Consider the following 25303-nt stretch of genomic DNA (forward strand, 5'->3'; position numbering starts at 1 on the left):
TTGAAAATTGTCTATTTAAATCCTTTGCCCATTTTAAAATTAGGTTGTCTTTTTATTTTTGAGTTGTAAAAGGTTCTTTCTATATTCTGGATATGAGTCCCTTGTCAGACATAAGATTTACAACCTTTTTCTCACATTCTGTGGGTTATGTTTTCACTTTGGCATCCTTTTAAGCACAAAGTTTTTTATTACTTTACAAGGTCCAATTTACCTCGCCTTCTCTGGTTGTTTATGCTTGTATTACATCTAAAAAAACACTGGTCCAAGGTCAAGAGGATTTACATGGTTTCTTCTAAGAGTTTGATAGTTTTAGTACTTACATTTAGATCTTTGATCCTTTTAAAATTAATTTTTGTGCATGGTGTGAGGTAGAGAGTCCAATTACATTCTCTGCATGTCAATTTCCATTTGTCCCCGTACAATTTGTGGAGGAGCCTTTTTGTTCCTTATTGAATTGTCTTGATATTCTTGTTGAAAATCGATTGACCAATAAACCCAATATAAGGGTTTATTTCTAAACTCTCAGTTCTGTTCATAGATCTATATGTCTATCTTTATGCCTGTTTGTTTTTGGAGAGGGGGTTATAGGTATTAGAATTAAGTGAGCCTCATTTTCTATTTAATCTTCATTTTCTATTTTATTTTAAAATTAGTTTTATATTTAAGAAAATGGTTTTATATAGTTGAAGTTCAATATAGTTATATATAAACAGAACTGGCTGTTTAAAGTAATTTGCAAAATTCCTAGTTCAAGAATGACCTCTGCTTTTAGTAAAGTATGGTTTCTTTATTAGCTGAATTTGGGGGGAGGAGTGTGAGGAGATTTGTCCTCCAATTTTTAAAGTATTCTTCTGTTTTGCAGGATCCTAAATTTTCTCCTCTTGCTTCTTTGCTTTTCTTAATGGTTTAGTTTCCAAAGGGCCCTTATCCCTTCCTACTTTAATCTCTTCTCCCCCAAAGAGCTGCCTTTCCAAAACTGCCTCCTTGAATCTCATACAAACTTGTAAGAACCTTCCCTGTAGTCTGCTCTGATCTATCAATATTTCTTGGGAGGCACTTCTTTTAGAAGTGATTTTAGATCAATCTTAAGCCGATTGCTAGCTCCTTTTTTCTCCTGTCCAATTTTCCCCAGATCATCACTGCTTTCCATCAAGGGCAAGGGGCATGAATGATGGCTGGCTAGGTTTTGGTATATATTTTTCTACTTATGAGGATAACCTAAAGTTAGAACATTCTCTGTGTTCTGGGTTATGTTAGCATATGGTTATATGTAGTTTTATTTTTTATTTATTGTTTTTAGCAGATGTGTAGAGAAATTCATATTAATGCATTTGCTATTACTTTAGCTACCTAGTCAATCTTTTAATATTTTTGTAATTTTTTTTTTTTCTGCATGAAGAATTGTCAGGTTTTAATAGTCTGGGATATGCCTACTGTAGTACTACAGTGGTAATACTGCTTAAGGATAATACTGAAACTAGTTAATTTTCATTGACTCATTAGTTATTATAGCATAAGATGAATTCTTCCAAAAGATGCTGTACTCCCATCATAACATTCAAACAATCCATAAATCATGTGGCATCTAATTAATAATGACAATACAAAGAATGTTAATTAAAATAAACGATAATGCAAATGTCTTCTATGCAAAGGATTTTTACTTGCTTTTGTTTAGGTCTCTCTTTTTTTTTTTTTTGAGACAGAGTCTCGCTTTGTTGCCTAGGCTAGAGTGAGTGCCGTGGCGTCAGCCTAGCTCACAGCAACCTCAAACTCCTGGGCTCAAGCAATCCTTCTGTCTCAGCCTCCCAAGTAGCTGGGACTACAGGCATTCGCCACCATGCCCGGCTAATTTTTTTTTTTTCTATATATATTAGTTGGCCAATTAGTTTCTTTCTATTTATAGTAGAGACGGGGTCTCGCTCTTGCTCAGGCTGGTTTCGAACTCCCGACCTCGAGCAATCCGCCCGCCTCGGCCTCCCAGAGAGCTAGGATTACAGGCGTGAGCCACCGCGCCCGGCCTAGGTCTCTCTTTATTAAGGAAATTATTTTTATTTAAACAGATTAGTTTAATAAATAAGCAGTTTACCATACTATTTATATAAGAGACTATTTGAATCACAGTCTATACCGATTTTGGCTCTATCTGATCTTTGCTCACAAGAGAGACCATGTAAAAAACGTAATGACCACATTACTAAAAATAAAACATCAAATAAAACATTACTATATTCTTAAATATAAATATCTTATATAAGTTTATACTTAACAGAAATTACATTGGACTATTCATTTTTTAAAAATTTAAATTAAAGTTTTTTCTTTTATTTCACAGTATTACGAGAGTACAAATGCTTTGGTTACATATATAGCCTTTGCACCAGTTGACAGCATGTCCATTCCCCAGACAGTGCGTACAGCATCCGTTAGGTGTGGATTTACCCATCCCTTCCACCACTCCCACCTGCCCAATGCCCTAATGAATGTTACTTCTGGAATACTCATTTTAATAAAGATATTTTTTTTTTTTGGAGACAGAGTCTCACTTTGTTGCCCAGGCTTGAGTGAGTGCTGTGGCATCAGCCTAGCTCACAGCAACCTCAATCTCCTGGGCTCAAGCAATCCTTCTGCCTCAGCCTCGCAAGTAGTTGGGACTACAGGATTGTGCCACCATGGCCGGCTAATTTTTTGTATATATATTTTTAGTTGGTCAATTAATTTCTTTCTATTTTTAGTAGAGACGAAGTCTCGCTCTTGCTCAGGCTGGTTTCGAACTCCTGACCTCGAGCAATCTGCCCCTCTCTGCCTCCCAGAGTGCTAGGATTACAGGAGTGAGCCACCATGCTTGGCCAAGATATTTCTTTAAATTGCCATGAATTAATATTTTTAGTTTATTTTTGGAGCCACAATAGCAGTCTTTAGGTGTTACTACATTGATTTTATTTTATATAGGAGTTAGAGTTGATTAATGGGAATTTGGAATTCTTCAGTTTCCCTCAGTTAAATACTATGTGATCTTAGGTAAATAACCTTGCCTCTCTCAGCTTTTGTTTTTTCAAATGAAATATGTAATTAATTTCATAATACCTATTATAAAAGAGGTTTTGAAAGATTTAATTAGTGTTTATAAAATACTTTGAAATATCAGAATGAAAAAATTCCATGTAAATTACTAATAACTATAATTTTGCATAGTACATATTACTATGCTAACTATCAATGCCACATTATGGTATCTTATAAAGCCAAGAGTTCTCTAACAAGCTACTCTTTCTACTTGATATAAAAATATTTTCCTAAAAGGTACTGCTATTTCATGTACATAAGAACATTTAGCCCTTTCTAGCAAATGATATGTATTATATAATATTGCAAATAGTCTACTTTTCTCAATATAAAAATATTTTAATATGAACTATTGCTACCTTATGTATTAAGAATGTTTAGCCCTTTCCATTATATTTTTATATAATAGGTGAGCTGACTTTTAATAATTCCCTAAAAATCAACGCTTTCTTTCTCAATACTTCTTAGGAGTTAAAATCTATTTATTTTATGATTTTATTCAAAGCACTAATGACAATTTTAAAATTTCTACCAGTTATAAATATTTCTTACATAATTTAATAGTATCTTCAACTGAAGATTTTTTTAGCAATAAGACAGTATTTAATTCACCTGTGCAAAACATATTAGCATATATGTACTAATACCAGATAAAAACTACTTAACCTCTTTAAGCAACTTAAAAAAAGAAAAGAAAAAAATTACACAAAACAATGTGTCCATTCATTCCTTCAACATTTAGTGAGTGCCTACAGCTTGCAAGGACTTCCCTCTGGTAATCCTAGATATTAGAAGTAGGATGTGGTGATAGGGCAAGGAATATAGGGTGCAGTCAGATAAACCCAGTATCAGAGGGGCTGATGACATACAACTGAGGACAATCTCAAGCCACCTTTGTAAAACTGTGATGCCCTTTCACTGGATGTTTTTGGATTGTATAGCAAATCAATTTTTAAGTTGGTCCAAGCACATCAACACTATTATTAAAAAGCTAGGGTTAGAAACAAACCCTGAATTTTCAAATTTTATTCTTCATGGAGCTTACAGTAAATTAGAAGATATATGCTCTTTAATATTTCGTCTCAGCACTTTTATTAATCAGTCACCCTAATGTTGCTTTGTACTTCTTTCTAAACATCTGAATCCTATCCCTCTTTCTGGGTCCAGTTGTAATGCTATATCCATAAAGTCTACAATGCTTTTTTCATCCTGTATTACAAAGCATTCAGTCTATCAACTCAAAATTCCTAGAACCTTATTTATCTATATGGCTTATCTGCCATGTTCTGGAAGATAGGAAGTCCAAGATTAAGGCACTGGCAGGACTGGTGTCTGATCAGGGCTGGTCTCTGCTTCTAAGATGGTGCCTTGCTGCTGTATCCTCCAGAAAGGGAGAATGCTGTGTCCTCACATGGCAGAACAGAAGAGAGCAAATCCACTCCATTCAAATCTTTTTTTAAGGGCCCTAATCCCATTAATGAGGGCCTCGTAAAGGGCCTAGCTCTTTTTTTTTTTTTTTTTTTTGAGACAGTCTCTTGCTTTGTTGCCTAGGCTAGAGTGAGTGCCGTGGCATCAGCCTAGCTCACAGCAACCTCAAACTCCTGGGCTCAAGCGATCCTTCTGTCTCAGCCTCCCAAGTAGCTGGGACTACAGGCATGTGCCACCATGCCCGGCTAATTTTTTCTATATATATTAGTTGGCCACTTAATTTCTTTCTATTTATAGTAGAGACGGGGTCTCGCTCTTGCTCAGGCTGGTTTCGAACTCCCGACCTCGAGCAATCCGCCCGCCTCGGCCTCCCAGAGAGCTAGGATTACAGGCGTGAGCCACCGCGCCTGGCCGGGCCTAGCTCTTAATACCATCATATTTGTAGTACTATGATACTACCTGTGAATTGGGGGGATATTCAGAACACAGCATTTCCCTAATAGCAGACTCGTGATTTACAAAATAATTACAGTTGTCCCTCAATTACAGGTACAATATCCCATATTCACAGTATCCAAACGTAATTGGCTCCAGGACTCCTGCCGCTCCCATACCAAAATCCAAGAACACTCAAGTTACCTATATAAAATGGCCTAGTATTTTGCACATAACCCATGCATATCCTCCCCTGTACTTTAAATAATTTTTAGATTACTTATAATACCAATACAAAGTGATACTTTGTCGACAGTTGTTCTATTGTATTGTGTTTTAATATGTATTATTTTTTATCATTGTATTGTTTTTCTTATTAGTTTCTTTCCTCAAATGTTTTCAGTAAGGGGTTGATTGAATCCTTGGATATAGACCCCATGGATACAAAGAGCTGACTGTATAAAAGAGTAAATTCTATCTAATTGTAAGGTTCATTTATCAGAATCTTTTTACAATAATGAACAGGGTGAATAATTTCTCAGTCTCATAAAGTGATACTTCATTTTTATTTGAGAAAGATGTTCAAGTAAAATTTATGTTAAATTTTTAGTTGTTATATAGATTTGATGGTTAAATATATGATCTAATCATGCCTGTTAGTGAAAATTTAACTGGCAAACACATTTTTTGATTAAAGAAAAATATTACTACATTTTGATGTGCTAAATAGAGCAACGCTTGGTCTCCAATAAAACTACAGAATAAAATTTATTTCTAACCAATGAATCAAAAAGAATATTTTAAAGTATTCTATAAATAAAACCTACATGTGATTAGTATTGTGATTAGTATTGGAATCACCAGCAACCACACTAAAAGACATTATTTATTGTTGAAACGAAATTTATATATACAATTTCCAGTGCAAATTTTAAAACAGAATACATTCAATTATAGACACAAACAGAATCTGTTCATTTTTTAATTTTTTCTCTTCTCATTAATTTGTATAAGTAATAATTAAGGTTATTCCAACATATTTCTTGATTTTTAATAGGAATATCTGGTCCCTTTTCTGTTACTGCTACTTAAAAAATTCACAATGTGTTTTTTAATGGTTATATCAGGTATTTTAAAAATTCTACTTTATATTTTATTTTTAAAGTATCTTTTCTATACCTACCTTACATTAATAATTTTTGTACATTTTTTCCACTATTCTTCTCCTGCATAAAATAAGAATACTTCAATGATAATCTGTGCCAATTTTGCCCTGACAAAGTCTAAATTCCATGTTTGGTTCTGCTAGCAAGAAAGTAAAAGTCTTCTAAATAAGGCATAAAAGCTACTATTCAATGTCTGAGAGTTGCTCTTCTCTCACTTTGATTAAAAAGCAAATGGTTATAGTATTTTTAGTTTTATATATTTTTCGTTTACTAAGGAGAATAAATGCTAAATGTGTCTATGTAGCTTTCTTGCGAGTGTAAACAAGAATAAATACTAGTTTTTATTTTTGGACATTACCAAGAAGAAATATTAACATTCAACTTAAAAAACCCAAACTGGGCATGGTGGCTCATGCCTCTAATCCCAGCGACTTGGGAGAATGAGGCAGGAGGATCACTGTACCCAGGAGTTCGATACCAGCCTAGGCAATATAGTGAGATCCAGTCTCTATAAAAAGTGAAAAAAACAAAAAAGTAGGCAGGCATGGAGCCTGAGGCAAGAGGACTACTTGAACCCAGGAGTTTGAGGCTGCAGTGAGGTATGAATGACTGTGCTACTGCACTCCAGCCTGGATGACAAAGTGAGGCTTCATCTCTTCAGGGGCAAAAAAAGGGGAAACAACCAACAAAAAAATTCTTTACCCAAATTTTTTTGAGACAAATTTTCATATGCTCAATTAATTTTTAATGCTACAATTTAATTAATGACTTATGCTTAAAAATTATAAAGCCATTCAAAATCCTGATATACAACTTCACAAAAATAATTTGATTTTAGAACTACTCTAGCAATTTATATTATCAGTAATAATAAAATTGGTGTACCAGAAAAATATTTGGTTATTAATCTGAGAAAGTAAAGCCTTACCCAAAACAGTCATATCAGTATATTCATAAAACTCTCAGCATATGAGAAAATAAAATATTCAGTAAAATTATTTTTATATTTCTATTTATATTGTAGGATCCTAATATGCAAACACATGTTCAAAACTTTCAATTCAAGTGTAACTATCTGACTAAAAATAAGTTTTAAAAAGTCCTTAATAAATGGACTCGAAAACAATAAATCACTATCCCTCAAAAAAGCCTTTCTATAAATTTAGACAAAATTAATTCTATGCAAACAAATGAAACAAGTACCAAGTTAATGTCTTCCAAAAACTAGGTTAAAATATAATTTTGAAAAGTGCCAAGTTCTTGGCTTTTTTGAAAAGAACAATATTCAACTCTCAGCAAATTGACAACCACCCCCAACATACTTTTATGCTATACTAAAGGCATTAAATATACTCTAAATATTTTAAGTATGTCACCATTACCATACCATTTATGATGATGTAATAGGAAAAAAAAGTGCAAGATTTCTTCCATGGTACAAATGGCACGCTTGATTAAAGCTCCATGGTAAGAAACTTAGATTGGACTCGGATAGGGAACAGAGTAATTTCAGAAACTAATTAAGTAGGACACGTGCATAATTTTTAAAAAATTATGATATATCGAAGTACTGATAAGGTTTTAAAATAACTGAAATATACGTATTCAATGGCTTTAGAAAACTGCTGAGAAAGAGAAACAAGAATAGTGGAAAAAGAAAGTTAAGATCATTCCTAGGCAGGCTAGTAGCATAACATGTACTGTATAACGCAAACAAATTAAGAGTATTGGCTGATTCTGAAGAAAACAAGAGTTTCCTTATACAAGTATTCCTTATACTTGAATAGGTAGGTGACAGAAATATAGACAGTATTAATAAATAAGAAAGATTCAAAATCAACTCTAAATGGATTAAAAACTTAAATGCAAGACCTAAAACTATAAAACTGCTAGTAGAAAACATAGGAGAAATAGACCAGGTCTAGGGATAGGGTTCCCTATCCTGGTAGGCAAAAATTTTATGGCTAAGACTTCAAAAGCACAGACAACAAAAACAAAAATACACAAATGGGACTATATTAAATTAAAAGGCTTCTTCATGGCAAAGGAAACAAGAAAGTGAAGATTCAATCTGTTGAATGGGAGAAAATACTTGCTAACTATTCATCTAACAAGGGACTAATATCCAGAATATACAAAAAATTCAAACATCTCAACAGCAAAAAACTCAAATAATCCCATTAAAAAATGGGCAAAGGAAGTCAGGCACGGTGGCCCATGACTGTAGTTCTAGCTCCTCAGGACACTTGAAGCGGGAGGATTGCTTGAGTCCAGGAGTTGGAGGCTGCAGTTAGCTATATTGTGCCTCTACGTTCCAGCCTGGGTGACAGAGCAAGACTCTATATCTTCATGGAAAAAAAAATAAAGGCCAGGCAGGGTGGCTCATGCTCGTAACCCTGGCACTCTGGGAGGCCAAGATGGAAGGATCACCTGAGACCAGGAGTTTGAGACCAGCCTGGGCAAGAGCAAGACTCTGTCTCTACAAAAAATAGAAAAATTAGCTGGGCATTGTGGTATGTGCCTATAGTCCCAGCTACTTGGGAGGCTGAGACAGGAGGGTTGTTGGAGCCCAGGAGTTTGAGGATGCAGTGTGCTAAGATGATGCCACTACACTCTAGCCTGGGAAACAGAACAAGACTATCTAAAAAAAAAAAAAGTGGGCAAAGGCAAAGGACTTGAATAGACATTTTAGACATTTCTCAAAAGAAGACATAAATGTACAAATGGTTAAAAGATGTATGCAAAAATGCTCAATATCACTAATCATTAGGGAAATGCAAATCAAAACCATAATGAGATAGCATCTTACCCCAGTTAGAATAGCTATTATTAAAAAGGAAAAAAAATAACAGATGCTGGTGAGGATGCAGAGTAAAGGAACTCTTTATACACTGTTGGTGGGAATGTAAATTAATCACAGCCATTAAGGAAAACAGTATGGAGGTTTCTTAAAAAACTAAAAATAGAACTGATCAAGCAATCCCACTAGTGGGTATTTATCCAAAGGAAAGGAAATCAGTATATCAAAGGGGTATCTGCAGCTTCATGTTTATTGTAGCACTATTCACAATAGCAAAGATATGGGATCAACTTAGGTCTCCATCAGTAGATGGATAAAAGAAATGTGCTGTATATACACAATGAAATATTATTCAGCATAAAAAAGAACGAAATTCTGTCATTTGCAGCAACATGGATAGAACTGGAGTACATTAAGTGAAATAAGCCAGACATAGAAAGACAAAATGGCACATGTTCTTACACATATGTGGTAGCTAAAATGTTTATCTCATGGAGGTAAAGAGTAGAATGATAGTTAACAGAGGCTGGGAAATGGGTAGGGGGGAATGAAGAGAGGTTGGTTAATAGGTATAAATATACAGTTAGATAGAAGGAGTAAGTTCTAATGTTTGATAGTAGAAATGGTAGATATAACAATGTATTGTATATTGCAAAATAGCTAGAAAAGAGGACTTATAATATTCCTGAACATAAAAATTATAAACTCTCTGGGTGAGAAATATTTTAAATGCCCTGACTTGATTATTATATTCTATGAATGCAACAAAATATCAGAGGTACCCCATAAATATATACAAATATTATGTATCAATAAGAAAACTACATGATTTGCAAAAAGCAAATATTAGATATTACCATATCTTTTCAATGCCACACCATTTATGCAAAATAAAGAATATCTATACAATTGCCCTTGCCATAGAGAGGCTTCTTAGAAGGTTAGGTTGAGGATGATAAAAAGAATAGAAAACAGAAACTTTGAAATTCAGTATATGAAAGAGAATTCTAAGCCATCAGGTGGATAAAGAAATACATAAGAGTTAAGGGCTATATGAGCATAGCTAAATGACAGATTTATAAAGCAGAAGGAGGAAAATTAATAATAGTCAATAAGACCCTAACTTAGAGAAGAAGCAAGTTCAAAACTGAAAATTCAGGTGAGTGGTGTGGGCAAGTGGTGAACATATTTAGATACTGAAAGGTATGTCAGAGTCAGTCCATAGAGGATATAAAGTTTAACAAAGGAAGGTCAAATGGGGACATTCTGTGGATAAAAGGCAACCATGGAATTTAGATTGTTTGGAACAATTCTGATTTCAAATATGTCTGTCAAATCATTTTGTCCTGATTTTTAGTTCAGAAAATATGGTCACTATTATACCTACTTGCATCCTAGTGAATTCCTAGCAATTCCTAGCAAATGTCTTTAACAGCAAAATCTCATTAATTTTTTTTGATAAAGATAATTACCTGGAGACTGAAATCAGAGAGACTACATTAAATAAAAACACAACCAGCCGATCTTAAAAACAAAAACATACTTATCAGTGGTTTTTACCTATTTAGTATCGTCAATAAAAAACTAGAATCTGCAAGCTCTGTTTAGCATAGGAAATTGGTGCCATACTCACCTCTGATAATACCATCAGTGCTGGGCAGGAATGAAGCCATAATCTGCCAAAATCTGTACCATCCTTGCCAGATTTGGGGATTCTGTAGAGAAGTTACCACTACCAGGTCTGACTACCATAGCTCAGGAAAATGGTGCAGTCATTCCTCTTAATGTAGAATAAACTTGAGAAGATGTTTAAGGGACCTATGTAATATTAAGCCCCAGAAAGAAATAATATTAGTGGTGGTTCAGACATGGAATGTAATAGCTAACAATTACAGAATGCTTACTATGTTCTAGGAATTGATGCATTATCTTCTTTAATCCTTCCAATAACCTTATGGGGTACAGGTATTGTTACTAACCCCATTTTACAGGAAACCTAGGCTTAAGTAGGTTAAGGAACTACTCAAGATAACAAAGGTGGTAAGAGGCAGGGCTGGGATTTGAACCCATACAGATACAGTCCGGTTCTTCAGTGTGCATATACATATGTATATAATCAAAATGCTACATAGCACTCAAACAGGCTGGAAAAAGATTATTTTTCTTTAAAGGGCAAATTAATTCCTCAAAGGTAATCCCTGCTCACTTCATCCCATATCAGATGCTTAATCTTCAATAAATATCCTAAAAGTTAGATTGGTATTTATGTGCTAGCTTTAATAATCAAACTTTAAATCTTTAAAACTTACAGTATTTTACAATTTATCATAGTGAATCATGGACAGTCTGTTAGTCTCCAAGATACAATAAAATAAAGATGATAGTGATTGATACTCCATTCCCTTCTGATGAAATGGCAATTACATGTAAACACCATATTTTAGTTATTGGAATTATCTGGATCCAATGGATTGCTTTTAATAACAAAATAGGTCATTTAAAAAAATCAAGTGCCTTCAGCATGCTTCCAAGTTTCAATAACTGATGTTTACCGTTAAAGAAAAACTTCTGTTTGATACATTATTCAAAATCCACGTATCATCTAAATCTGTGGGTAAATTGTGGCGTTTTTCTCTAACGTACTAACTGTTATTCATTAGTAGTTATTTACATCTTAGTTTACCACATTTACAGTTCTTTGAAAGTTTTGCCTAATATTCATAATACCATTTACCTCACAATTTTCCTCGCTTTCTAAATAGGTGGATTTTTTTTTACTGCGAAATCTATAGTTACGTTATCAAAGGTTCATGTCACGATTTTGGAAGACAGGATGGTAAAAGTAACCCACCACCAAGACTTAATTACTACAGGAAATTACCACAAGGTTGGAAAATCTGCTCCAACCCTTAAGGGGAAGGGCTTAATAGGGCGGGCAGGGAGACTAACCGGGAGGAGGGGAGGTCGGAAAAGGCAGTGCTTGATTCAATTCAATGAACATTCACTGCGCCACTTACCAAGCGCCACAAAAACAAAACAAAACAAAACAAAACAAAAAACAAAACAAAACAAAAACCAAGCTGGGCGGTATTTCTAGCAGTGGGCCCTGCAGGTTTGCCCAAGGGGGCAAGAACCTGTGGGCGGGGACCGGGGCACCGGGGAGCGAAGGGGCTGGCTCAGAGACCCTCGCCAGTCGAGCGAGGACGGCCGACCAGGGCCGGGCCTCCGGCGCCCAGCTCCCAGCGCCCGCACACTCGCCAGCCCAGCCGCCAGCACTCGGGCCGGTCTGCCGCTGCCGCTTACCAGTGGCGCCTCGCTGACTCCCCGGGGGCAGCTCTTCAACGGTTGCCGCAGTCAGAGCACCACCCCGCGGTGGGGTACGTCGAGCCCGCCCGCAGCTCTCGGATTCCCGCAGCGCCGCCACTCTCGCGAGATGCCGGGAAGTCCGCGAAGTGGGGGAGGATGAGAAGGGAGGGGCGCTTAACGGTGGCGGCTGGTTCTGCGCCGGATCCGGGAGAGGGGCGGGCGCCATTGTGCTTAGCTGCGGACTTCTTTTCCTCAGTCACAGGCCTAGAACTCCGAGGAGGAAGGCGGTGGCGTGGTTGCAGCAAGCGGGACGCGCCCAGTTCAGCGCCGGCTCAGGAGCAGGGGTAATAAGACGCGGGGCTTGGGCTTCCACCTCCCGGGGAGCTGGTTCGAGACAAGGCCGCGGGTGGGGGAGGGGAAGAAACGAAGCGTAGGCCTAGGGGCGCGAAGGTCGCTTCCTCGCCGGATTGGGGTGGAGGAGCTCGGTCCGGGACCCCTGTACGGCGCGGGGACTGGGCACAGGCCTCCTCTGTTGGTGGCCTTCCGTCCCGTGGTGGAGTTTATGACGGGTGGCGGGGTCAGATTGTGCGCTTTATGGACAAGTGGTGGGCGAGGGGCTTGGGCCCTGCTTTGGCCTGGCGCGGCCTCCCCTTGGGCTGGGTTCTGGAGGATCTTCTGGAGCCCCCTGGGCCGGGGGTGTCGCGAGTGAGGTATTTGGAGAGCGCGGTGTTGAAGGCGGGCAGGGTTAGGGCTGGGCCGCCCCAGCCTCGCATGGAAGTGACTTTGTCAGCCCCTTAGATGCAGCCCTTTTGCTCACTGATAGCTCCAGTTCTTGAATATCGTGACACTTTGGGGGGGTATTCTTACTATGTTTTGATAAATGCTGTGTTTTTTAAATTGAAATAGGTGGTTATATGTATATAAAAAAGGACCTGTTGGCTTAAGAAGTAAAAAGATGGAAGGCGCCAGTAGTAGAATACGCCCTCATTTTGATGAAGCTGCGTAGTGAAGATGAATGTGTACACACACACACACACCAAAAAATACTACAGTTAATACTTTTTCCAGTTTACAAAAGTAAATATATATGGGGAAAATCTCTGGGTAATAAATTCGTCACTACTGGTGTCGTTTGGTACTACTAAGAGTAAACGTGCCAAGTAAAATTGAATTTAGTTAAGATTTTTTTCCGATTTTGTAGGCCTTGTAAGGCATTTTTCTTATTCATTGTTATGAATCTCCCGTTCCTTCCGCCTATTTCCTTTTTTCTGTCCGAAGCTAAGAGGTAGGGGTTGAAGACGAATTTTTGGCTTAAAAATCAAAACAGCATACTGTTAAGGCAAGACATAGTGTAACTAGATTTCTCCTTGAGGTAGAAAAATTTTCAGAAATGGAGTCAGTATTTCATATAATAGCTCTACAGCATTTTATGAAACGGCAGTAGTGCGGGAGTCAGAAGATCTGGGTTTGAGTCTTGATTTTTGCCATAATTATTTTACCTCGTCAGCTTTCTTCAGGAACATAGAAGTTAATTCCTAGAGTTAAGTGATGATTAAGTTAGATGAGGTACTGTGTGAAGCAATCAACACACTTTTTCCCCAACATACTTTTTTCCCCAAAACTTTTGTTCAAAATAATACTTTCAGTGTATATTTTTAATGAATGTAAACAATTGAAGTTGATAACTAAGGTCCAGTTGTTTGTATCCAAGCATTCTGGTCAGAAAAACCTTAAGAATTTACTTTGCCAGTAATATGTCCTCCACAGAATCCTGACTGCTTCACACACACAATGGTATGTATTTATGTAAGTTCTATATTACATATGTTTTATAGATAAAAGCTGTTTACAGCTCTTCTTTTGCTCTAAATTACACCACAAAGTAAGCATAGTCAGTTTGCATATTCTTGGGTTATTTTTTTTTTTTCCAGTTGCCTGTTGGGTCAGGTGTATTGCATAAGAATTTCTACTTTTTTATGTACAAATGATTTTTTTTTCTGCCACACTGATAGGAGGGCTTATTTTTCCAGGTAAAGCACCAAGGTGCTCCGCTATACTCTACATACAGGCATAAAAATGTCAAATAATTGACTTGGACATAAGAGTCATCCATGACTCTCTCGTGTGGCCAATTTTTAATCAGCTCCATACCCACCTCATACAACCCTTTTTGCTAGTGCATGTTCTTGAATTGCCTATATTTTAATATGTTTGGAAAATTTTATCATGTAAAAGCTATCAACATAAAATATTGTTTTCTTTTTGTTTTTTGGTTTGGGTTTTTTTTTTTTTTTTTTTTTGAGGCAGTCTTGCTCTCTCACCCAGGCTGAAGTGAAGTGGCATGATAGATCATAGCTCACTGCAGTATGGAACTCCTGGACTCAAGTGATCCCCCACTTCAGCCTCCTGAGTAGCTGGGACTACAGTTTCATGCCACCACGCTTGGCTAATTTAAAAAACAGGTTTCTTTTTCAGATATGAGGTGTGCTGTGTTACTCAGGCTGGTCTTGAACTCCTGGCCTCAAGCAGTCCTCCTGCCTCTGTCTCCCAAAGTGCTGGGATTATAGGTGTGAGATAATGCCAGGACCAGTAATTTTTAATTTGTTGTAGTATGGCTGCTAGATTAGGGCTTCACATTACAGGAATGAGCTTGACGTGGCGTCTGCCCTCTACAACTCACAATTTAGTCATCAGACTAATGTACAAACTACTATTATTATCCTAGTGTGACTATATAGTAGTACCTGTGGGAGCATAGAGGAGGGCAGCTTAATCTTGTGGGGAAATTTTACAGGAAGTATTGCTTGAACTAAGGGGATCTAGGACTTTGATAAGGAATCTGCAAAGTGGTGATATCATGGTTTTATGAATTGACAGTTTGTTCCCCATAACTGAAATATGAATTGAATGGGTGGTTTGAGTCTAACATGAAAGACATTCTGTACTGCATTAGAAAGTTAGTGCTCTGTGCTGTGGAGTGGAGACCTATTATGTCCCTAACGCAAATAAAAATCATTTTTATATTATCTTTGCTGAAACGTTCTTCTGTTACCATGGATAATTAAGTGCCAGTACTAAAGAACAGTGGAACTTGCATGAATGAAATGCACAGACTTGCATCAAAATTCGTTTTTAACCAACAAATTGAACTTAACTAATGAACCTCTTAATTCTTAAATAACTGAGTCAGCAACTGATCACATTAGATTGATTACAATGTAAAAGGAATCAAATTTTGAATTCCTACTAAGATTACTTGGATTCACCAACACAGAATTCTATTAATCATTATTTTACAAAAATTGTTTCTTTACAGTGCAGTATTTGCTAATCATAGGGTGAGCTGAAAAGAGGTTGGGGAGGGAATAAAATTACTTTATAATTTGAGAGTTGTCTGGGGTTTAATTTTCACTCACCTTAATTTTTGACTTTTCTACTCTGACACGAACTTACCTGGTCAAAGCTGGCTTAACCTGATCTCAAATATATTTCGGTGACTCTACCGGTTAGGCAAGCTAAGCTGAACATCCGGTTTTTAAAATCACCAACTGCTCTACGCCCATTTTTGTCGACAGTTTTAAAGAGGGCAAGTTTTGAACCTTAAAAGCTAGTTATCATCTTTCCATCATGATCATTTCACTTTAGTGTAATGTGTTTCTCACTTTCCAGAAAGAACCCTAAAATGGTTTCGACTTACTGAAAGAAGGTCAAAAACTTGACACTTACAGATTAAAGAGTCATTGAAGAAGAACAGCTTATCTTTTAAAGTGCTATAGTGTAGACTTAACATCAAAGTTACATTTTCTTGTGGAAATGTTAAACTTTTTTCTAGTTTTTGTTTTTCAAGACTTGAGTATATCTTTGTGTTTTAAATATTTGTCAGCTAAAAATCAAGAGATTTTTTTTTTAAGGCCCCAAAAGTTCTCTGCTTCAAAGTGCTTACTTCATTTGACCACCCTTAGCTTCTGTGTCTTCATGTTCACTAGGATCAAGAAAACACTAGGATTTCCAATTAAGAAAAAAAGAATTTTTCTCCATGATCAGATATTTTAAATAAGAGGGTATACAAAGTACAGGTAAATAATGGAATTATAGCTGTGTATTTCCGGAAAATTTTTGGCTATTGAAAAGCTACATTGATTGGCATTTTGTGTGATTAGTCCAGCCTTTTTCTTTTTGAGACAGAGTCTCACTTTGTTGCCCAGGCTAGAGTGAGTGCCGTGGTGTCGGCCTAGCTCACAGAAACCTCAGACTCCTGGGCTCAAGCGATCCTGCTGCCTCAGCCTCCCAAGTAGCTGGGACTATAGGCATGTGCCACCATGCCTGGCTAATTTTTTCTATATATATTAGTTGGCCAGTTAATTTCTTTCTATTTATAGTAGAGATGGGGTCTCGCTCTTGCTCAGAGCCTGGTTTCGAACTCCTGAGCTCAAAAGATCCACCCACCTTTGCCTCTCAGAGTGCTAGGAGTTTTTGACAATTCAGTAACTGCAGTCCTCCCTTAATATTTAAGACAGATTGCAAGTCAGACCCAGTTAGAATTACATTTTTATAGAGACTGGGGCATAAGATAATACTAATAGGAAAATAAAAGGATAAGTTAGGAAGCTGCATAACTGCCTCAAAACCTAGAGGATTAAAACAACTTTTTACTGTTTTTTACAATTCTATATGCCTTTTGGGCAGTCCTACTTGTTTGCTTATTCTTGGGTTCACTGTATTGGCATTCACCTGGTGGATTTCCCAGGCTGGAAGGTCCAGGGTGGTGTCAGAGTAGTGTTGATTGACATCTAGACCTTGCTCCATATGATCATGCATGACGTGGAGGTCTCAGGACAGCATTCCAAGAAAGTGAAAATGGACGCTTATAAGATCTCTTGCAACCTTGCAAATCATATGATGTCACTTACAATGCATTCTTTTAGTCAAACTAAGGCTCACAAGGCTAACCTACATTCGAGGGGTGGGGAAAGAAGATTCTACCTTGTCCTGGGCAGACCAGCAACATTGCATTGCAGAGGGCATTGCATACTACAATGGCAGAGATTTGTGGCCATATTTTATAATTTACCACAGGTTGTTTAGAATTATAAGAATAGATATCCTTAAAAATGTCATGATTGGGATTGCTTTAAAATAATACAGGTGGTGGTGGTAGTAAAATAGACAACATTGGTCAAGTGTTACTGAAAACTTTTGATACATGAAAGTTCAGTTTGGTCTCTACTTTTGTGTATGCTTGAAAATTTTCATAGTAAAAAAAGAATTTAAGTCGGGTAATCTAAAGTCTATTTTGTGAAGTGATTTTAACTTTGTTTTTCATTTAGCTTAATAATAGCTAGTATTCTGTGCCAATTTCTGACTATTTGAAGAAATACAATAGTTATGAGCTCAAGTTTTGAAGTCTGCCCGTTACTTGGCGTTGACTCTAAGGCTTCATCTTTCCAATGCTTAATTTCTTCATCTACAAAATGGTAATAATAGTAGTACCAATTCCACAGGTATATTGTGAGCTTTGCTGGCACAGAATACTAGCTATTATTAAGCAATACCATCAGTGTTAAGACTTTCATACAAACAGCTTAGTAGAGATTCTACTGGCTTTTACTGGAAGAGTACTTTTCTACATTTATTACATTTGGAGTTCTTTCTATTCCTGTCTCCTTCCATGCCCTGAATCACACGCTTCATACATTATTATTCGATTTAATAGTTCTTAAACATGCATTAGCATCTTTATACCTTCTTTCTTTTTTTCTAGTTTTTCTTCAAAGGTCAACTCAGATGTTACCTCCTCTGAAGTCTTTCATCATGTTGGAACTTTTGGTTCTCCATTTATTGCTCCCATAGCATACTGATAGTTTTTGTTTTTTTTAAGTATTAGGTAATTAAATATGAAATGTCCAATTTTTGAATCAAGTGTGGTTTATTAAATCTCTAGCAAGAAGCAGTACAGTTAATCAAAGTATGCGCCTAAACTGTCATCGCAGTTTTGCCATCTTAATGATAGCTTGTTTATGCCAGCAGCAAAGAAGCTTGGAGAGCAAGTGGCAATGAAATCTCACATTTTCCATAGCTTATTCACAATTGGCTATTTTTCCTTGCAATAAGGGGTCCAAAGCCTGGAAGAAGTAGTCAGTTGGTGCATGGTTTGCTGAAAGTGGCGGATGACAAAGTTTCCAAGTCCAGCCTCTGTAGTTTGAGTAGTGTTATTTGTGCAACATGTGGTCGAATGTTGTCTTGCAAGAGGATTGGCTTGTCTCTATTGAAAAATGTTGGTTGCTTAATTGCAATCATCCTCCTCATTTCATCCAATTGGTTGCAGTAGACATCTGCTGTAATGGGTTGACCAGGTTTCATGAAGCTGTAGTAGATAATACCAGCACTGGACCATCAAACAGACGTTGTTAGCTTTTTTTGATGAATATTCGCTTTTTGACTGTGTTTTGGCACTTCATCTTTATCCAACCATTGTGCCAAATGCTTGCGATTGTCAAAGAATCCATTTTTCATCACATGTAACAAATATGGCATAAAAATGGTTTGCCTTTATGTCATGACAGCAAGCTTTGAGACCATTTCTTTCCTGACACTCATTTAATTCATGTGGTACCTATCTATCCAGCTTCTTTACCCTGTTGATTTGTTTCAAACAGTCCAATATTGTGGGAATAGTAATGACAAACCTTGCTGCTGCTAATTGACACATTGGTTGAGATGTATTCACTTCCACTACAGCTTTCAGCGCATCATTATCCACCTTGGTCTCAGGTAGCCCAGGTGGCTCATTTTTAAGATTAAAATCACCAGAATGGAACTTCTCAAACCATCAACACACTGTGTTCATTAGCCACATCCTTCCCAAACACTTTATTGTTACTTCAAGCTGTCTGTGCTGGATTGGTTCCACAATGGAACTCATTTGAAGATAACACAAATTTTTGACTTATCCATGGTTTCACAAAAATTGCTCTAAAAATTTTTTGAAAGACAATCACAAGCCAAACCGTGCATTTGAAAGAATAAGGAGGTAAATAAAAATAAAACAAGAAGTGTCAAAGTGAAATGTCAGATATCAGCTGTCAAACTTTAGCACTTGGGCCAGGTGCGGTGGCTCACCTAATCCTAGCACTCTGGGAGGCTGAGGTAGGAGGATCGCTCAAGGTCAGGAGTTCGAAACCAGCCTGAGCAAGAGTGAGACACCCCCCCGCCCCCCCCCCCCCCCCCCCGTCTCTACTAAAAATAGAAACAAATTAATTGGCCAACTAAAAATATATAGAAAAAATTAGCCAGGCATGGTGGCACATGCCTGTAGTTCCAGCTACTTGGGAGTCTGAGGCAGTAGGACTGACTGCTTGGGCCCAGGAGTTTGAGGTTGCTGCAAACTATGCTTACGCCATGGCACTCTAGCCATGGGCAACAGAGTGAGACTCTGTCTCAAAAAAAGAAAAACTTTAGCATTCAAGGAAAATTGGACATTTTGTGCTTAATAACCTAATAGAATGATTTTCCTCAGTCTGGTATAAGTGGCTGATTATTCTGTTTGGTATTTGTTGGACTTCTTGACTCTGAGTTGGTGTTTTTTCCATCAGTTCTGGAATACTTTTAGCCAGTATTTCTCCAAATATTTTCTCTGCTTTAATCTTCTTTCCTTTTGAAATCTAATTAAATGTATGTTAGACCTTCTTACTCTTCCCTCAGAATCTCTTCAACTCTGTTTTCTGTATTTGTTACTGTATGTTTTTCCAGTCTTCATTCTAGATCATTTTCCTCTAGCCTGTGTCCCCTTTTCCTAATTTTTTAGGTTTACCTAGTTGTAGCCCATTGATTTCCTCATTTGCTAACATTGGTATCATATCTTTGTCTGATACTGTTAACTTTTATCTCTTCATAATAGGATGATTTTTTCCCTTGCATTTTTGTATGTCTTATAATTTTTGATTGAATGCTAAATTGTAAATAAAAGAGTAGTAAATGATGCCACTTGAGCCCATTCAACAGAGCAAGACCCTGTCTTCAAAAAAAAAAAAAAAAAACCAAACCTAACAAAAGGGCTAAATACCCTAGATGTCTGGATTATAGTAAAAATAAATAAGTAAACAGTAGAGATGGAGGTAAATAATTTATACATTTGATGTGGACATATTCTCTTTCTGTCAGGATTGAGTTGGTTTAGTCTATAGTTGAGTTGGGTCTGATCTTTATTACTGCTTTATTTACCTTCAAAGTATGCTAGTAGTGGACTACTGCCACTGCCTAATGCTTAATGTGAGGCCTAGAATGCTGGAGGGCTTCTTTTGTTTGTTTTGTTTTGTTTTTGAGACAGTCTAACTCCATCACCCTGGGGAGAGTGCAGTGGTATCATTGTAGCTCACTGCAACCTCAGACTCCTGGGCTCAAGTGATCTTCTTGCCTTAGCCTCCTGAGTAGCTGGGACTGTAGCTGAGTACCACCACACCTTGCTCATATTTTGTATTTTTGGTAGAGACAGGTTCTCACTCTTAGGCTGGTCTTGAGCTCCTGAGCTCAAGGGATTCTCCCACCTAGGCCTCCCTGAGTGCTGGGATTATAGGCATGAGTCACAACGCCCAACCCTGGATGGTTTCTTTCAGTGTTCTTGTACCACCCTCAGTTTTTCTGCAGGCCCTGTACCACAGAGAGATGGATCTCTGTTATACCTCCCTCAGCAGATTGATATTGCCTCTTATTTGAAGAAAGCTATGGTTAGAAGACAGTTCTTTGTTCTATTGATCCTTCTCCAATCTTAGGCAGGCTCTATGTGCACCTGATCCTCAGAGGTAGGGCTTTTCCAGCATTTTTGCCTTTCTTCTGCCTCTGTTCATTCTAGAGTGCAGGTAGATTCTATGTGTGCCCCTTCCTTGCTGTGTGCTGACCTCTGCCTTGTATTGGTGGAGGATCTTGGGCATATGGGTTTTAGGGCCCTTCCCCAGTGGCTACAGTCCTCTACCTGTATCATTGCCAAGTCCTTGCTGAACTTGGGTTTTCTAATCCTCTCCTGGCAACAGCTAATCACTGCGTTGTATTCACATAGGGTCTGGAACATGGATAGAATTCTTTAGGTTGTCTTCTTCTAGTAAACGTAGGCAGGCCCTGCATGATAATGCTGTAAAAAAAGAGACTATTAGGTCTTCTGCCTATCCTCATTCTTTATTGCGAACACTCAGTAGAGGTCTATGGAAAAGACTCCCCTTGTGTATGCTTCCAGAGTGTCTTGACTGTCACCCTAGCAAATATTTGGCCTTTAGGAATTTAAGAATTAGTTAAATTTTGATAGTTTTTTCTTAGCTTTTATATGGTGGCCACTTTATTCCATCTCTTCCAGTGGAGAGGCTTGTCACCCTTTGCAGTTCATTTGATCTTGTTGCCTTGCAACCTGAGCTTTCTGGTGAACTCAAGAAAGTCTACCAGATTATAGATTATAGCTTATTTTTGTTATGTTAGAACGGGTGGGATGTTCTCTTGTGACTTTATATTGTGCAGAGATGGAACACTTTTCCTAATTTAGTCATGAAAATATTCAGAAAGAAGGTTGGGAAAATATTTGTATTAACACCCATGTAAACTTGTGTACATTCAATAGTTAATAGTTTGCCATATTTGCTTTTCTTTTTTTCTTCTTGAGATAAGGCCTCACTCTGTCACTAAGGCTTAGAATGCAGTGGTGCCATCCTAGGTCACAGCAGCCTCCAACTCCTGGGCTTAAGGGATCCTCCTGCCTCAGACTTCCCAGTAGCAAGGATCACAGGCATATGTCACCATGCCTAGCTAATTTAAAAACATTTTTTGTAGAGATAGGGTCTTGTTGTGTTGCTCAGGCTAGTCTTGAACTCCTGGCCTCAAGCAATCCTCCTGCCTCAGCTTCCCAAAGTGCTGGGATTACAGACATGAGCCACTGCACCTGGCCCATACACTTACTTTCTAGAATATGTATTGGCATTTCAGAATCATTTAAAAGTAAGTTGCAGGCATTGTGACATCAGTAAAATTCAGTCCATATGCAAACTTTTGTTGTCTTTTGGAATTAGAATCCAATCAAGTTTCATGCACTGCATTTGGTTTTGTCTCTTTAGTCTCAAACTAGAAGAGTACTTCTATGTTTTTCCTTTGTGACTTGACTTTTTGAAGCGTCTAGGCCAGTTATCTTACAGAATGTTTTCAGTTTTGTATTTCTCATCCTCATGGTGTTCATATTTAATTATGGCTATTGTATATTTCAGTTCTGAAAGTTCTGTTCAGTCCTTTTTTCAGAAGTGCTCTTTATTGTGTTTTCTGTTCCTTGTACATATTTTTTAAGCTTTATGCTTTATTTTTCTTTATGCAAACATTGTGAACATAGTTTTATAAATCTTTTTAAAATACTTGATTTTACATTTTTTGCTACTCTTTTTTTCTCTCATCTTGTGTCTCAAGGACCTTGTTTGTGGTACTTTATTTATTTCAGTTTAAACTTAGTTATCCCCTGCTCATTATACTTGAAACATTACTTGTAGAAATAGTTTGAAGCTTAGCATATTTCTCCAGCAAGATTTGTGTTGGCTTCTACCAAGCTCTTAGTGGATTACTAGGTTGGGACCACCTTAAACCAAATTCAGGCTTTTAACTTCCATTTGCTATTCAGGTAACAAATTGGACTGCAAAATCTACATAAGAGCTGGTTTACATCCAGCTTGACTCTTACTTACCCTGAGCTTGTAGTCCACCTTATTGTGAGGAGGTGGGCTATTAGATTCCTTACCTTGTTCATGTCCTAGGCTTTAGTGTCCTTCTGTGAACTGGCAAAATGAAAGTTTAAATTTGCTGGAATCTACAAATGCCTTTAGGGAAAAAGTGGCTTTTGTTCTTTCTTATCTCTGGGTTTCCATTTTCCCTTCTTTATTGACCTAGTAACTTTTGTCAGTTCTTTGAGACTTTTTAGAAGAAGTTTTTTATATTTTATCAAGCATTTTTCGTTGTTTTAGGAGAAGGATTGGTTTGAATAATCTGCCATTGTGAAGAACTGAAGATTCCGTAGCATTTTGAGTATCTCTTCTATTACACCTATATAGTATCATGATAAATTATTTATTCTATTCATTCCCCCATGCCTAAAATACGATTTCAGTAGATAAGTCTTTTTAGTATTTCTTAAAATTTAGCACCTACTAAACTGAATATTGTTAGGTACCTAAGTAACTTTTAAAAACTGTACTGGAGGCCGGGCGTGGTGGCTAACACCTATAATCCCCACATTTTGGGAGGCTGTCCCTTGAGTCCAGCCTGGGCAAGATGAAGACCCTGACCCTGTCTCTACAAGAAATGGAAAAATTAGCCTGGTGTGGTTGTGTATGCCTGTTGACCCAGCTGCTTGGGAGGCTGAGGCAGGATGATGACTTGAACCCTGGAGTTTGAAGTTGCAGTGAGCTATAATGACACCACTGTACTCTAGCCTGGGCAACAGAGCCAGATCCTGTCTCAAAAATGCAAAAATAAATATTAACTGGAGCTAGAATTTTTTAAGGAAATTATATTTTCATTTAAGGAAATTAAATGGAAAAGGTAAGTTCTGCGTGGTAGGCCAAAGAATTTAGATTACTTTTTTAGAGTGATGGAAATCAACTGTAAGTTTCATTGGGAAATGGTGCTACTACTTAGTAAAAGTTGTGAGATGTTTTTTCAGTTGCATTTAACGTGTGACTGTGAGGTCTTGGTAACTTGCAGATAACATCAGGCACAGAATTGATTTCAGAATTTTGTATGTCAGATAATGACACAGTTCCTTTTGGCTTTTTGCCTGGACTAGGAGGAAGTTTAAGGCAAGATATCTCCACAGAATGGATTTGAATAGATTTAATGCTGTTTATGGGTAGGAAAAGCTTTTTGTTTTTTGGTCTAAATATTTTTTGTAGTGTTCAACAGGCCACCAGAAACATAAATTTGCTTTTAAGCGCTCTACAGAATTTTCTAGGAAGCCTAGCAGAATGAAATCACTTATTAAAAAAGTAGTGACTTAACCTGTTTTCCACTTGTTGCTCATGTCACCCACTATTAAAATGCCTTAAAGTAAGAGCACATAAGAAGAATGGCTAAACTAGCAGTTATATTAGCTCCAAAGAATCTTTGCCCAGAGACTTCATCTCAGAAGTTGAAAAGTTCAATAAAGTAAAAATCTCAAATGTTGATTGTAAGATTTTTGTGGCTCATTACCTTTGTTATGCATTTGAAACCAGTTCTGGAGAATGGAAAATGTGTTCTCTTGCATCTGTCAGTGCCTGCCCTTGCTGAGTCATAATAAATGTGTTGATGACGAACAAGAGCACGGAATTCCAGTAGTCCTGTCGTGCCTAGGACTTCAGTGAGGCTCAAAGCAAGTACAAATTGTGTTATGGAAGCTGAGTAACAATCGTGAGCGCTGTGTGCAAATTGAGTGGCAAGACATGGCTGGCAGACAGGCACATTTCTGTTCTGCTCAAGCTCACGTTCTACTCTCCTGACTTATGAAACACAAGCTCAAAGATTAAAATCATGAAGAATTTCAGGATATCAACAGCAGAGGTTTTCATCAAGCACAGGATGGATCCACATCGGTGAAGCCAGCCATGGTGATAAGTTTTTATCTTATCACCAAACAGGAAGATAACTTGGCTGTCCAACTCTGGAATCAAGTCTGAATTTAAAGCAGCACTATATGGTGACAGAAGGAAACTAAGAGACTACTATTAACATTGACCATTGAGGAAAGATTGCACATATGAACTTATTTTGTGCTTTATACTTTTAAGTCTTGATTAAAAGCATTAAGCTTCAAGTGCCCTTTTTCTGCTACTCTGTTTTTCTTACTTATACCTTTTCTTTTATAGCATTTATAACTATTTAAATTATATGGTTATTTGTGTAGTTTGTTCCCCGTTAGACTACAGTTTCTTTGTAGGCACCATCTCAGTATTTTCAGGGGTATTCTCCCACCTCCTCCCCTTATTTAGTATTAATTAATGTACCTAGAACATGAGTATCCAAAAAACTTTGTTGAATGAATGAGTTTGAAAAGATGCCCCACGGAACCTTGTAAGTTGTCTGGTAGAAGTTTTTCAAGGACTGCTCATTT

The 25303-nt window shown here is 37.3% G+C and overlaps 1 protein-coding gene across 4 annotated transcripts in view; it reads left to right on the plus strand.

The window, feature by feature from the left end:
- The first annotated feature begins 12386 nt into the window (after nucleotides 1-12386).
- The window catches only part of MARCHF7 (membrane associated ring-CH-type finger 7), a 50989-nt gene continuing 38072 nt past the window's right edge, over nucleotides 12387-25303 (plus strand). For 2 of the 4 annotated variants that reach the window (XR_012920554.1, XM_076005580.1), the window contains exon 1: nucleotides 12387-12545. The gene's annotated coding sequence lies outside the window, so the exon portion shown is untranslated. The remainder of the gene's footprint in view (nucleotides 12546-25303) is intronic. The other 2 variants (XM_012745229.3, XM_012745231.3) reach the window with 1 other exon arrangement.

This window comes from Microcebus murinus, chromosome 8 (assembly GCF_040939455.1).
Source record: "Microcebus murinus isolate Inina chromosome 8, M.murinus_Inina_mat1.0, whole genome shotgun sequence".
NCBI classification, from domain to species: domain Eukaryota; kingdom Metazoa; phylum Chordata; class Mammalia; order Primates; family Cheirogaleidae; genus Microcebus; species Microcebus murinus.